The 14,509-nt window shown below is 38.4% G+C and overlaps 1 pseudogene; it reads right to left on the bottom strand.

Moving 5' to 3' along the window:
* Positions 1 to 430: 430 nt before the first annotated feature.
* The window catches only part of LOC114301378 (uncharacterized), a 52,219-nt pseudogene continuing 38,140 nt past the window's right edge, over positions 431 to 14,509 (bottom strand).

Genomic DNA, 14,509 nt, shown 5'->3' with positions numbered 1-14,509 from the left:
GTTCACTCAATCACCCCGATTGTACACTCAATCATCTTTCTTTATCTTCCTTCTTCTTCTGTTAATTTTTCTATTTTCTACACTTGGCAATTTTGAAGTCCTCAAAAGAACCATCAACACAATTGCTTGATAATTAACTTGAATTTAATCTATAAGGATTAAAAAATCCTTACCGATACGCTCGCATTTATAATATTTTCCTTCGTAATAAAAATAAGTCAAAAGCAACAATACCTTCAAACTAGAGGATGCATCAAGCATAACAACAAAATAGTCAACCTTAAAAAGTCAGCCTCGGGTAATCAATTCCACCATTCATTATATTGATAATAACATTAAAAATCTAAAGATGTCCTTCTCCAGAATAGTTGCAGCTAAACACAGATCGACAAGCAAAATACGGGCCAAAGATCCATCACATAGTATATCACTATCTCATTCCTACAAACAAAATTCCCAAAAACCAATTAGACCACAAGCTTCTGGATGCAATCAATCTTAGAAAGGAGGTTGTCACATCAGCATCAGAATGCGGAGATGGACTTCGAGAATCAGTAGCTCTACCATGTGGTGAAACACTCTTTGGAGTAGGTGAGCGTACTTTGCGATTGCGCTCATCAGGACTTCCACCCCTAGATGGTGGTGTCTTACGTGGAGAGGGGTTCCTGCGAGGACTAGGGCTACAACGAGTAGGAGAGGCACTTCAAAAGACGCATATTGCATCAAATAATATGTCACAAAGGCATATATATATAGAGAGAGAGAAAGAGAGAGAGAGAGAGAGAGAGAGAGAGAGCATAATAGCTTCCATATGACCGACTTCGACTGCGTCTCTCATCATCATATCTGCCTCTCCCATGGTCTTTGTGATAATCAGGACTTCCATCGTGGCTTCTACTTTGATGATGATAATCTCTCTCCCTTTCCCAGTGCTCGTCACGGTTATATCTACCCCTACTTCTGTTGCAACTTCTCCTCCTGTTATCCTGACCCATGTACTCATCCCTATATCTGAAATTGTTTTCAAAATTGAAAAATCTAGAAATTTCTTAAAAGTTGATTTGTGATTATGTATTAATTTTAAACAGTAAAACAATCCCAATCAAACAATCAAGACAAATTGACACAATAATTTTAACGTGGAAAAACCACAATTGGAGCGTCTCCAATTGTGATAAAAAAAATCATGGGCAAAAGCCACAAAACAATCCACTAAGAAGATATAAAGGAATTGCACAAGTGTACTCTCAATTACCTAGCGAATCCACGCTCGAATCGAACCGATCCCTATGTGCCTCTTCTAACCCCGTCTTCACCTCGGAATTGCCTTACCTAACATTGAATCCACAACGTCGATGTTGAATCCACAATGATGAGCCACTCTAGAATCCACCAAAGCCTCAGGCCCAAATTCCACGGAATCCACCGAAGAACAACTCTCTTTTTTGTATTGAATAAACAAACAATCCTTTGATGTATACTTTTTAAACCATGAGTTGAATATTCATTCAAACATTAAAGAAAACTAACAAAATAGCCCCAGATATAAACCCTAATATCCAAGAAGAAGATCTGGAAGCGTAACCCTAAAATCTTACTGAAACACATATATATAGCAATCTGTTCAGCGATCTTCGCTCGAGCGCTGAAATGGCCACTCGAGTGGAGCGATGCTCAAGTGGAAAAATGCAACTGCAAGTACTTTTGCAGGCAATCAAACTTTTAGAACCAAGGATTCTCTACTCGAGCGCCCAAACCGCTGCATGAAAGAATTATCTTCGCCCAACCGCTGTATGAAAGAATTACATCCGCTTAGCTCGATCCATGTCATAGTCAGTGAAGTGGCAAACATGAAAGAATTATCTTCTAAAACTTCTCTGCAAGGCACAATTCGGGTTGGATTTGCATCTAAGTACTCATAATCTCACTGATATAAAAGAACGAATAAAAGTATAACTGAAAGAAATTTTGTCAAATGAGATTGCCAGGAATAAAAACCTAACAATAATAAAATGACATACACAATTAAATACATATTGGATAATATTTCATAGGAATCTATCTTTTAGCGGGAATAAGCAATTAAGAAAAGTCATACAACAAAACACAAACAGAAAACAAGATTAACAAATAATGCATAAGAAAAATAATAATTCGAGTGTCCAAAAGAGCACCAAGAGATTAAACATACGGAAAGAAACTCATGGAAATGTTTCTACTCTAAAAGAATAATAATTCTTCTTAAAAACATGTAGGCAAAAAATAAAAAGCCTAAGTGTCACTTGACAGTCCCATTTGGCCAACAAATTAAGCCTAAGTTTTTACTTTTTTACTCGATTTGAGCATCACGTGGGGTATTGGCTTTTTTACCATATAACAATTGAGAGAATGACTTTCGTCATTAAGCATTCTTATCAATGGGACATAGGTCATTTTGCATTAAAAATTCAAAAAGCTAGAAAGATTGCCAAACATTATCAGCTAATAAAACCATTAAAAAGTTAAAAACCTACCACAAAAATATATAACTAGGAGTAGACCAAACAAGCTGGCTTAAAATTGGTACCCAAATGAGTACTTTTTTCATCAAATTTGAGTAAAAATATAGTTAAAAGCCTCAATTGGTATGGAGTACTCCAATCCTTGCTCCTTTTGTCATCATATCTTAAATGCAACCTATCCAAAAGCCTCTTTTAACCATTTTTTATGAAAGAAAATCATCTCAAATCCTTATTCTTTGAAATTTCGTTACATTGTTTGTTGGCTATATATTTTGTATAGGCCAATCGTAGCTTGACACGTGGCTCGTAAAAAGTAATTTGGGGAGTTAATACAAGTCTCCAATCAGCAACAGACACGTGCAATTCATATTGGTAATAATGAATTTGCGTAGCATGGAAGTAGTTAGAAGGTGCAAAGTGACGTGACCCAACGGTTACTCTCAATTCAAATTCAAATTCTAGAGGGAAGCCCAACTGCAAGGAAGGCGTAGTGAGAGCAGATTGTTCAGGGCCATAACCAATGATCGTGGAAGGGCATTTCAACAGTTAGAAGTCCACTTCGACGGTTACTATTAGAGAGTTTAAATAGAAGAGAATGCCAACAGAAGGGGACCCGACCCAAATCCAGAAATCAGTTATTTATTTCATATTTTTCCAGTTTTTACATTTTCAACTTTTCAATTCCTGTACTGCACTTCATTTCCTAGGAGTAGTTTCAAGTAGCTCGTTGCTATGAACCTCTTTGAGACTGGGTCATTTCATTGTAGGCTCTCATTTACTTAATGAAATTCAATTCTGAATTATTTTATACTTGTTATTGTTTATAAGTTTCTTCTAAGCAAGCTACCAGTAACAGTCATCTTCATTGAGGCTGAAAGAATTTAAACACAATTATCTGATAATTAGTTGGCAATTTAAATTCTATAAATACTTATTGATCCTTGCTGGCACGCTTAAAATTACATAATTAACCTTCGAAAGCCAAAAAAGCCAACATATATATTTGGCATGCCCAGTGGGACACTTTAAAATGGCTAGACGTAGGAGACAATGAGAAAATAAACGCTTGGAAGAAGGTGTTGAAGAAGAGATAGAAGTTCCTAACCCACATGATAAGGTAATATCACATCCTATGGATGCACCTGTCTCATCAGATCCTCCACAAATGATCGAATAGACTAGCACCTTAGAAAATGCAACACGTGTCCATAACATTGGACAGGGCCATAAAACTAGACCATTAACTGCCCCTTCTACCCAACCAATGCATCTATGGGGAGGTTTAGTAGATGCTATGGGGCAGCAACTAATGCATATAATGGAAAGATGGGCAACATCCTTCATGAATCGAATGAACTCTCATCAACCAACTATCATCAGGCAGGTTGAGGAAAACATATGTTCTTTAACAAAGATTGGATTGAGAAAAATAGCCTATGCAAAATAATGGACAAACCAACGATCAGACTAGTAATCAAAATCATGAAAGGCCATCACCTGTGCCTCAGTCATGGTATGAAGCTCCTTTGAGACCACTGGAAAATCAAAATGTACCATTATCTAGTAGCGAAACCATACAAATTAGTGGGTCTGAACTAACACAAGAAAATGGCATGAGGGTGTTTTCAAATCCCATGTTTGAAACCATGCCTGGTACACAAACGTTCACTAACCTTGTGTTTGAATTTGCACCCAGGAGGTTGGAAGGATTTACTGCAATTGGAAAAGAAACAACACATGTTCCACCTTTTATGGCACCTTTTGCAAGGCAGGCTCCAAGAGGCCAGCCATACCCTCAACAACAACTAGTACAACGAGGGTAGTTAGTCCTAAATGCACCTCTATATGGACCAAGAGGCCCTGAGGCACATGGAGTTCCTCCAAACCCTGTGTTTGCTTCTCTAGTAGTAGTCCAACCAGCACAGAACATGGTTCCTAGGGACCAAATTGCTGATATTGTTAGAGAGATGTGTAGACTCGTGGCTCGGGGGGTCCAAACTCCTGTGTATAGAAAGCCTTATCTAGAATGGATAGACAGGGTACATGAATACCTACGGGGATTTAGAATACCAGATTTTTTCTTTTTTTATGGAAATGAAAACCAATCAATGGTGGAACATATTACCAAGTTTACAGGCTAGTGTGGTGAATTCACCAATAATGATTACATAAAACTAAGACTGTCATGACCCGAACTCGCCCATGTAGGTTAAGGTTATAACCGGCCAATAATCATAAGATTACCTACGACCTCAAACAAAACCAAACATACATTATAAATAAGTAGAGGGAGGCCAGACGGAAGCAGTCTTAAAAATTTTGTCCATTGAGCTATGCTTACATGGCATACCAAAACATTTCCACATATGTAATAATAACTCACACCATAAACCAAAATAAACATCTTGTATATCCAGGATCATACAAACATATGGCCAGCCGAACAGAAGGTATGGGTGATCCAACGGATCCACCAAAATAGCAAAAGAGTAAAATAGAGAACAAAAATGATGTCTCGTGCGTGAGACATCCAGGCTGACTCCACAAAACTTGGACTTCTCTTACAAACTTTACTGAGGTTGGGATTAGACATCTCTTTGCTCACCTACATACATATAAATAAGAGTGACTGAAAGCCTAGTGAATAATACCAGAGTAAATAGGTTATATGAATGAAATTCTCTAATAGGTAACATCCTTATCAAACACATCAAACGACCTTAGGCCCATTCATATTCTTATCAAATATGTCAAGCGGCCTCAGGCCCCAAACATATCAAACGGCCTCAGGCCCAATTCATTCACATTGAACAGCCTCAGGCCCAATCATCGTATCAAATGGCCTCTGGCTTAATCATATCAAACACCTTTGGCCCATTATTTTCATATTCATGTTTATGCGCATTTCATATTCGTGATTATACTCATATTCATATTCAAACAACCTTAGGCCCAATGCATTTGTATTCAGACGGCCTTAGGCCCATTTATATCCTTATTAAATATATCAAACGGCCTCGGGCCCAATTAAAATATATCAAACCAGCAAATCCATGGAGCTTATACGGAAGTAGTAGTTGGAAAGTAACATACTTGGAAATATCTTTACTAAGATATTACTCACAATGTTTTATCGATGGATTTGCCCTCGTACTTGACCCTACATATTTCGTAACACATTGGGTCACAAACAATTCAATCCATACTTAACTTATTTATTTCTCTTGGGCCTTTTGCTTATCCCTTTAGTTCATTTACAATGTTCAATGCATGCCTAAGAGTGCTTAGCAATGAAAGAGAATGGAAAACGGAACATAAAACAACTTTTCAAAATTTCTGAAATAGGGCTCTCCACTCGAGCGACCTGAAAAACTCTGTAAAAGTACTGGTTGCATGAATTTTATGCTCGAGCGAGACTTCTGATGCTCGAGCAATGAATCTTGCAAAACAGGGTTCACTCGAACGCAAGGTTTGCTGCTCGAGCCACCGTGCAAATCTCTGCAAAACTTCTTGGAGCTTAATTTTCACGCTCGAGCGAGACTTTCTCCGCTCAAGCGGACAAGTCAGATTCTGGAATATCCAGAATTATATTTGAAGTCCAAAACACAATTCCAAAGGTCTAATTCATGTACAATACACTCAAATATGCAAGCACACTCCCAAAAACATATATTTGAAGTTAACTGACAACCATAATTCAAAATTCCATGGATTTAACAAATTTCAAACCATAAACTTTATATATATACATTCTATGTTTTATATCTTGCATATACAAGCTTCAAATAAGCTTGAAATTAACCTTCAATGCAAGGAAATTCTTACATGCATGTGTCAAACAACCCTCAATACAACATGATCAACATGCTACAAATCCAAAGATGCAAAATTATGGCCAATTCTTATATGCATGCATCGAATGTTCTCAAATATACTAAATTTAACTTAATTCATGTATTTAGCTTCATATACTTTGAATTCACATTTTTATGAACTTCAACTTATAAATTAGAGTTTGATTACTCACCAAAAGCTTCAATTCTTCCAACTATAGCCAAACCTTGAGCTAATCCACCTAGTTCTTAAATTTCTTTACAAAATGTTCAATGTTGAGCCCTTCCTCTCTCTAAACTCAGCCATTCTCTCTCTAGAGTGTATTCCAAATTTTTGAGCTCCAAATATGAGCTTAAGTGTGTTTAGCCCATATATATACTAAGTGATTAGATTAAGTTAATCAATTTCAATTAAAGTTAATGAGCCTCGCTTAATTATTATAATTATTTTGATATGAATCAATTTTTAATCAAATTTCACCATAGGCTCTAAAAATCATGCTAATCACAATGGTACATACAATTTCAATTTCTGTAGCCTCTACGGTCTTTAATTTTCAAATTATAGTAGTAAGTTGGATAGATTTTCCTACGGTGAATAGATATAGTTTCAAAAACATAATTAATCACATAATTAACACCCAAAATCATATTAAGCACATAACCACAATCATAATCAACGTTAATTAACATAACATAGAACAAGGTTATCACAAAGACTTTTTCCGAACTCTCTAACTGGGGTAGCCTTCATATGGTATATAAACCTTGCACTTGGCTCTATTCAAAATTGGCAACAAATGGAGGAACTGTTTCATGCCCAATTTTTCCAAACAGAACCTGAAGTTTTTATGGCAGATTTGGCAAGATTGAGCCAAATGCCTGATAAGAAGGCTGCTCAATTCATTGCCAAATTTAAGAAGGTATGAAACAAATGTAGGGTCATACTATCTGAGCCTGAATTTGTAAGATTGGCTCAAAATGGGTTGGAGTTTAGGCTTCGAAAGATGTTTGATTCAATTGAGTTTCGAGACTTAGTAGAATTAAGCTATAAAGTTTCCAAATATGAAACCTTACTTGAAGAAGAACAAGACCGTAGCAATGCATCCTATATGACCTATTATAGGGACCTTAACTATGAAATTGATGCAGTAGAAATCATAAGAAAAGAACCTATGACTTGTGAAGCATTGATTTAGAAAGACACTACAATAGACCAACAGTTTAAAAAGAAAGACCTTCATAGGAAATATTTTTTTGACATAATAAAAACAGGTGACATTTTTGATCATTTGTTTGCAACACATTTCTTAAAGTTTCCAAATGGAGTTAAAATCCCAAATTTTGAAGAACTTAAAGGGAAATTATACTGCAAATGGCATAATTTTTTGTCCCACTCAACTAAAAACTGCATTGTTTTTCAAGATAGGATCTAAGAACAAATTCGGAAGGGAAGGCTAAAGTTTCCAACCAAGATTGAGAAAGCTATGGGAATTTGACACCAACCCGTTTCTAGAAATTGGACATGTAACAGCCAATGTTGGCATACTAGATTTCTAGAATCTCTCTTTAAAGGAATTAAAGGAAGTTAATGTGCAGATACATGTTGCTAGCCAGGCTGCCTTCAAGAAGGACACAAGAAGTTCACCAGCCAGTGAACAAAGCTTTCCAGGCCAAAGGGGCGGCTCCAATCAAGAAACACTGGATGATGACTCCCTCAAAGTAGCTGTAGTGCAGAGGATGTGTCCCAAATGCATGTTGAGTTACATATAGCTGAGGGGGCTCTCAATTAATGGGAAACATTACTACAAAGATGTGCAGAGAGACCGAAAACCAGCCAGTACCTATAACAGAAGGCTATATCCAATTGGTCTTAGACAACATTCATCCTTGGTTGGCCCACGAGACACCAAGATACAGTCAAAGGGTAAGATACCTCTGCATGAAACTAGGCCACTTAACTATTACAGGGTGGCCAATCAGCCTGAAGGAAAGCTTGAATTTGGCTCAAGATAGGGAACCAAGCCTAATGATTGGTCTCCAAGAACTTCTTCAAAGCTAGTTTCAAAGACATGGGTAGCAGGCCCAGCAGCTAGAGCAGTGGGTTCATGGGTCCCTAGGGTTCCAGATTGGTTTGTCATGCAAAACAAACCTAAGATGATGACTACCTAGAGAAAGACTTTTGGAGATAAGGGAAAAATGATCAAACCCCCTTTAGTGGCTCCAAATAATTGGGTGCTACTCAGAGACCCAAACACAAGGAAACCAGACATGATTCCCGTAATCTCTAGGTCCTAGAAGAGGAAAATTCTATGAAAGTACACCCAGTATCAAAGGGACCTGAAAGAGAATGGAGAAAACACTTCATTGACACAGTCAAAAGGCCAGAGAGAAGAAGGAAAAGGTTCAAAACTTGGTCCTAAGATCGAAAGGAGTTTTAGCAGGGAACAATTGGCTAAAGTTCGTGCTAAACTAAGAGTCAAAGAGAGATCCAATCTAGTAGGCCTCGAAAGGGCCTTGATGGAGAATGATGACGAAACAGATGACGGACTAGGACAAGAAAATGTATTGGCTGAAGATGAAATGTTCGAAGCTTTCGTGGTTGAGTAGACCTTCATGGTTGAAAAGCCAACATAAATAGACCATCAACAAACTGCTTTGAAGGAACCTACTAACAATGAGGTACCAGAATGCAGTATGGAGGATGTCTTCCAAGCATCAGAGCAAACCAATATGGAAGGGAAGTAAACACAGCTAGTGGTGCAATTTGGCTCATTCCCTCCAGTGCCAGTTAATAGGGTTTATGTGCTACCTCAAGAGTATCAAGCTGACGAGGAGAACTAAGAAGGACAGAAGGATGATCCCATTCCAGTTTCTGGTGAAGATTCACAGTTCAAGATGAATCTAACGTAGCTAAGCCCATGGAAACTCATAAGGATAGTGAGGAGGTGAGCATTAACCTCTCATACCCTTTCAAGTACCCTACAATAACCATGACCCAACATGTTAAGCCCCTATATATTAAGGTTTATTTGGATGGGATACAAATGAATAGAGTGCTAGTGGACAATGGGGCAGCAGTGAACCTGCTTCCAAGGTCTTCTTTGAAGAAGTTGGGGAAGAGAAACCCAGGTTGATTCCAACAAGCACTACCATTGCTGGTTTTGTTGGAGATAAGCAGTTGGCTCAAGGCATTTTGCCTATCAACCTGAGTGTGGGAGCTAGAGACTACATGATAGCATTCTTTGTTATAAACAGCAATGCCAAGTATAATGCTTTGCTTGGCAGAGATTGGATCCACACAAACAAATGTGTGCCTTCCTCTCTACATCAGAAGATAATGATAGCACTGTGTAATGGGAAAACAGAGGAGATCAATGCAGATCCATAGCCTTTTATTGCTTGTATAGATTTTACAAAGGCCAAGCTATACACTGAAGGGGTGGTACCACTCAGTGTGCTGAGGAAGGCTGATGTAACAACCAAAGTGACGGCTGATGAGGAAGTAGCACACCTGAAGCATCTAGTACAAGAGAGTGCTGATGAAGAGTTCATCACCAAAGATGACAATGATGCCTGGTTATAGGTAGAAGGTTCAAGACCAAGAAGCCAGACCTTTGGCTTTAATCAAATTTTCAACATTGGGCGTAGAGTCAATAGTCCAGAAGGTGCAGCAAAAAGAGAGAGAAGCCATGATGATTGGTTGTAGTCAGGATAGTCAAGAGCAACAAAAGGCTAGACCTTTGGCTCTTGGTAAGTACTGTGCAGTGGACATTGAAATGAAAGTCCAAGAAATATAGGAAGAAAAGGCTTTGTGGACAAATTGTCTATGATGAGGAGAGTAGGGATATTGAATCAGGAAGGGTAGAAGCAAAAGAAGATGAAAAGGTTACTTTGAAGGTAGAAGAAGTCAAAGGGTGAGCATCAGTGAGTGCCCAAGTGTAAGATCCCTTGGAAGATGTCAAACTAGGTGAAAGTTCAACATAATAACCTACCTATATCAGTGCTTGGTTAGATCCTAATGATAGGAGCCAGTTGTTGGTTATCCTGAAACAATATAAGAATTGTTTTGCTTGGTCTTATAATGAATTGCATGGGTTGGACAGATCATTAGTTGAACATAGGCTCCCAATGAAGCCTAATTTCAAGCCACACAAGCAAAAACCAAGACGGATGAGCCCTAGAGTGGTTCAAAAGGTGAAAGAGGAGATTGTTAGGCTCTTTAAAGCAGGCTTTATCAAAACAGCCAGGTATGTTGAATGGTTGTCCAATATTGTGCCTGTAGGAAAAAAGAATGGCAAAACGAGGGTATGCATTGATTTTAGAAACCTAAATTTGACAACTCCAAAAGATGAGTACCCTATATCTATAGTTGATTTGTTGGTGGATAGTTCAGCAGGACATAAGATTTTGTCCATGATGGATAGGCATTCTGGTTATAACCAGATCTACATAGCAGAGGAGGATGTCCATAAGACAGCTTTCAGGTGTCCTGGAAACATTGGCACCTTCGAATGGGTCAAGATGCCATTTGGATTGAAGAATCCTAGAGCAAAGTATTAGAGGGAAATGAACACTATCTTCCATGATCTCATTGGAGGATACTTAGAGTGTTATATTGATGATATTTGTTGTGAAATCCCAGTCCATAGAGGAGCACCTAGATTATTTGACAGCAGCCTTCGAAAGAATGAGAGAGTTCAAGTTGAAACTTAATCCTCTTAAATGTGCTTTTGGTGTATCAGTTGGAAACTTTTGGGGGTATATAGCGCACAAGAAGAGAATACAGATTGATCAAAATAAAGCCAAAGCCATCATTGAGGCCAAACCTCTATCAAGTAAGAAAGAATTAAAAAAATTCTTTGGTCAAGTCAATTTCCTTCGAAAGTTTATTTCTAAAACTGCAGAAAAAACTAAAGTATTTTCTTCTTTGTTAAAGCTAAAAAATGAAGAAGAATTTGTGTGGACAGCTGAGCATCAAACTACTTTTGAAGGAATCAAAGCCTACTTGGCCAAGCCTTCAGTGTTGATGCCACTAAGGAGAGACAGACCCCTGAAGCTATACATTGTTGCAGCAGAAGATTCATTGGGAGTTTTTCTAGCTCAAGACAATGAAGAAAGCAAGAAACACGCAGTTTATTACCTTAGTAGGTTTTAAAATTTTTGCGAATGTAAATATTCAACTGTGGAAAAACTGTGTTTAGCATTGTACTTTACAGCAATGAAATTAAGATATTATCATTTGCCTACTGTTGTCTTGGTAATTACAACCACAAATTTGGTTAAATACATGTTATCTAGACCTATGCTAAGAGGGAGAATTGGCAAATGGATTTAGCTTTATCAAAGTTTTATATAGAATATGTTCCCTAAAAAATAGTAAAAAGACAAGTTTTGGCTAATTTTTTGGCAAATCATCCACATCAAACAGAAAGCCAAGAGATAATGGATCTTGGTATGGTTAATGTTGAGCCATGTCAAATGTTGTTCAACGGATCAATGGCCAATGGTCTGGTTGGAATTGGTGTTGTGATTAAGTCACCACAGGGGGTAAAAACCACACATGGTTTCAGAATTGATGAAACTACATGTTCTAACAACCAAGCTAAGTATGAAGCTTTGGTAATGGAACTTGAGATACTTGTTGGATTACATGCTCACATAGTTGATATATTTGGAGATTCCCAATTGGTAAAAGGAATTTTTAAATGTCAAAGTGTAAGCATGTTACTATATTATGTTACTAAATTACATTTGCTTTCTCAGTTTCAAATAGAAAATGTGACTTATATCCCAAGATTCATGAGTCACAAAGCCAATGATGTAGCTCAGAGGGCTTCAAATTTCAGAAGAAGGGGTGACACTTAAATAGACATATGTCAAGCAACATATCAAAAGTTAATACCAACTTTGGCTAAAAGGGGCATTATGGTAGAAGTTAATCATAATGACCTGCAAGAGAAAGATTTGAGGTATCCAATCATTCAGTATTTGATTGGCCCATCTTCGAAGGCCAGCAAGAAGATTAAATTGCAGTCAATGCAAGTTATGGTATATGGGAATGCTCTTTACAAAATGGCGTAGATGGGCTGTTGTTGGAATGTCTAGGGCCAAAAGAGGCACTAACTACCATGACTAAGGTGCATGAAGGCAGTTGTAGTGCCCATCAACTTGGTGTAAAGATGAGATGGTTGCTTCGAAGGCATTCCTATTATTGGTCAACTACCCTTAAAGATTGTATAGAGTATGCAAAGAGATGTCAGGCATGCCAGAAGCATGGCATGATAAGACATGTGTCAATAACTGATTTGTATGCAGTTGCGAAGCCTTGGCCATTTAGTGGATGGGCAATGGATATGATAGGAAAAATGTATCCACCCTCTTCGAAGCAACATTATTTCATTCTAGTGGCTACAGATTACTTCACTAAATGGGTCGAAGCTAAGCCTTATAAGGCTATGGATTAGACAGAAGTTATTGGATTTATCAAAGAATTAATCCATAGGTTTGTGTAGACACCCCATTTTTTACCGTCCTCAAGACTTGGACGTCACCGTTTGAACACCAGGTGATCATCCACGTTTGTTTTCGTCTTGAGTTCCCGGAGGTCTCGGCTACGCGCCTTGCCTTAAGACCTCTCGACTCGACTGTGTTGTGTTTGGTTTTGCACCAAACACTTGTGTTTTTGTTTGGAGGGCAGGGAATGGCTTGTTGGCCATCCCCATTCCTCACCGGTCATGGCTGGAGGCCACCAGCCGTGTCTTCTTGCCACCGGCCATGGTGATGGCCGGTCGGCACTTTGTGTGGTCGATCGACCATTTAGTTGGCCAATGGCCTCCTTTTCTAGCCGGTACCACATTGTTGCCTCTTGCAGGCATGGTGCATGCCAGCTGTGCCAGCTAGGATGCACAGACCCTCCCCCCACACACGTGTGTGGCTATTTTGGCCCCTTTGCCCCCTTTTTTTTGATCCAAACTTCTTCTAGAAGATTGCACCCTTTGCTCAAGCTTCTTGAGGAAGCTTGACCCTTTGTCTTAGCTTCCTCAAGAAGCTTAGACCTTTGGGTTAGCTTCTCTTAGAAGCTTGGTCCCTTTGACCCTTTCATTTAGCTTCTCTAAGAAGTTTTAAGCCTTCGCCTTGTCTATATAAGGAGACCTCTCTTCTCCATTTGAGAGGTTCAGCAAAACCAGACCTTATATGATATATATTTGATATATATCACTCTCTCTCTATATATCTCCCTCTCTCTCTTCATTTGTATGTGTTTGGGGGCCAAAAAGTGTAGTTTGTTCTTAGTTTTGCACTAGAACACCTAGTATTACACCATACTTCGACTTGGGAGGTGTTGAGAGGTTGTTCTTGGAGTTTTGAGCTGGTTTTGATCATAAGGAAGAGGCTGAGGTTGCTGTTCTTCAAGTGTTCTTCAAGGGTAACACTATTTGCTTTATATTCCCCAATCTTGCACTAGTTTTTAACCCACTTTGCACGCTGTTTTAGACTTTGTGTATAGCTTGAAAAAGTCTTGTATTTTCATGCTTAAGATTTTTCATTAAGGACATTTTGTTGTTTGGGGTCGACCTCCCTCTCTTAGGCCTTGTTTGGCTCTTTTTGCGCTCTCTTTGTTAAGCTTTGAATACTATTGTGTTTTGGCCTTCTCACCACTGAAATCCAGTGGATTTTTAGTGGTGATGAAGAGGGTTTGAGGTCTTGCATAGGGGAGGGACACCCCTCTCCCTTTGTCTCTCTATTGTTTGCATTTTTAGCTCATAAAGGTAGCATGCATGCTTAGTTGCTTTTGGCTTCATTTCAGAGATTTTTGGGTGTTATTGGGTCATATTACATCTCTTTTTTTGGTCGGATTCATGCCCCTTTACATGCATAATATACTTTCTTTGCATTTCTCTTCTTTGCCTAGAAATGCATCTTGCCTTTAAGACCATCATGCATGCATGTTCTTGCCTAACTTTGTGAAGTTCTTGGTTATATTTCATCATGCTTGAGGTCTGTTAGGCACTGATTTGATCATATTTGCCATGTTTGGTATAACCTCTTTGCATTTTGGCTTGTGAGCCTTTAGTGTGTGAGTCATGGGCATGCTTGAGTTGGGTTGTTTTAGTGATTTGGAATCATTTCTCATGCCATTTCAGTCCCTAATCCATGCTTTTATGCTTGCAT

Source organism: Camellia sinensis, chromosome 6 (genome assembly GCF_055761805.1).
Source record: "Camellia sinensis isolate YWXY chromosome 6, ASM5576180v1, whole genome shotgun sequence".
NCBI lineage: Eukaryota > Viridiplantae > Streptophyta > Magnoliopsida > Ericales > Theaceae > Camellia > Camellia sinensis.
The sequence above is the reverse complement of the archived record's forward strand: the minus strand, read 5'-3'. Positions and strand labels throughout refer to the sequence as shown.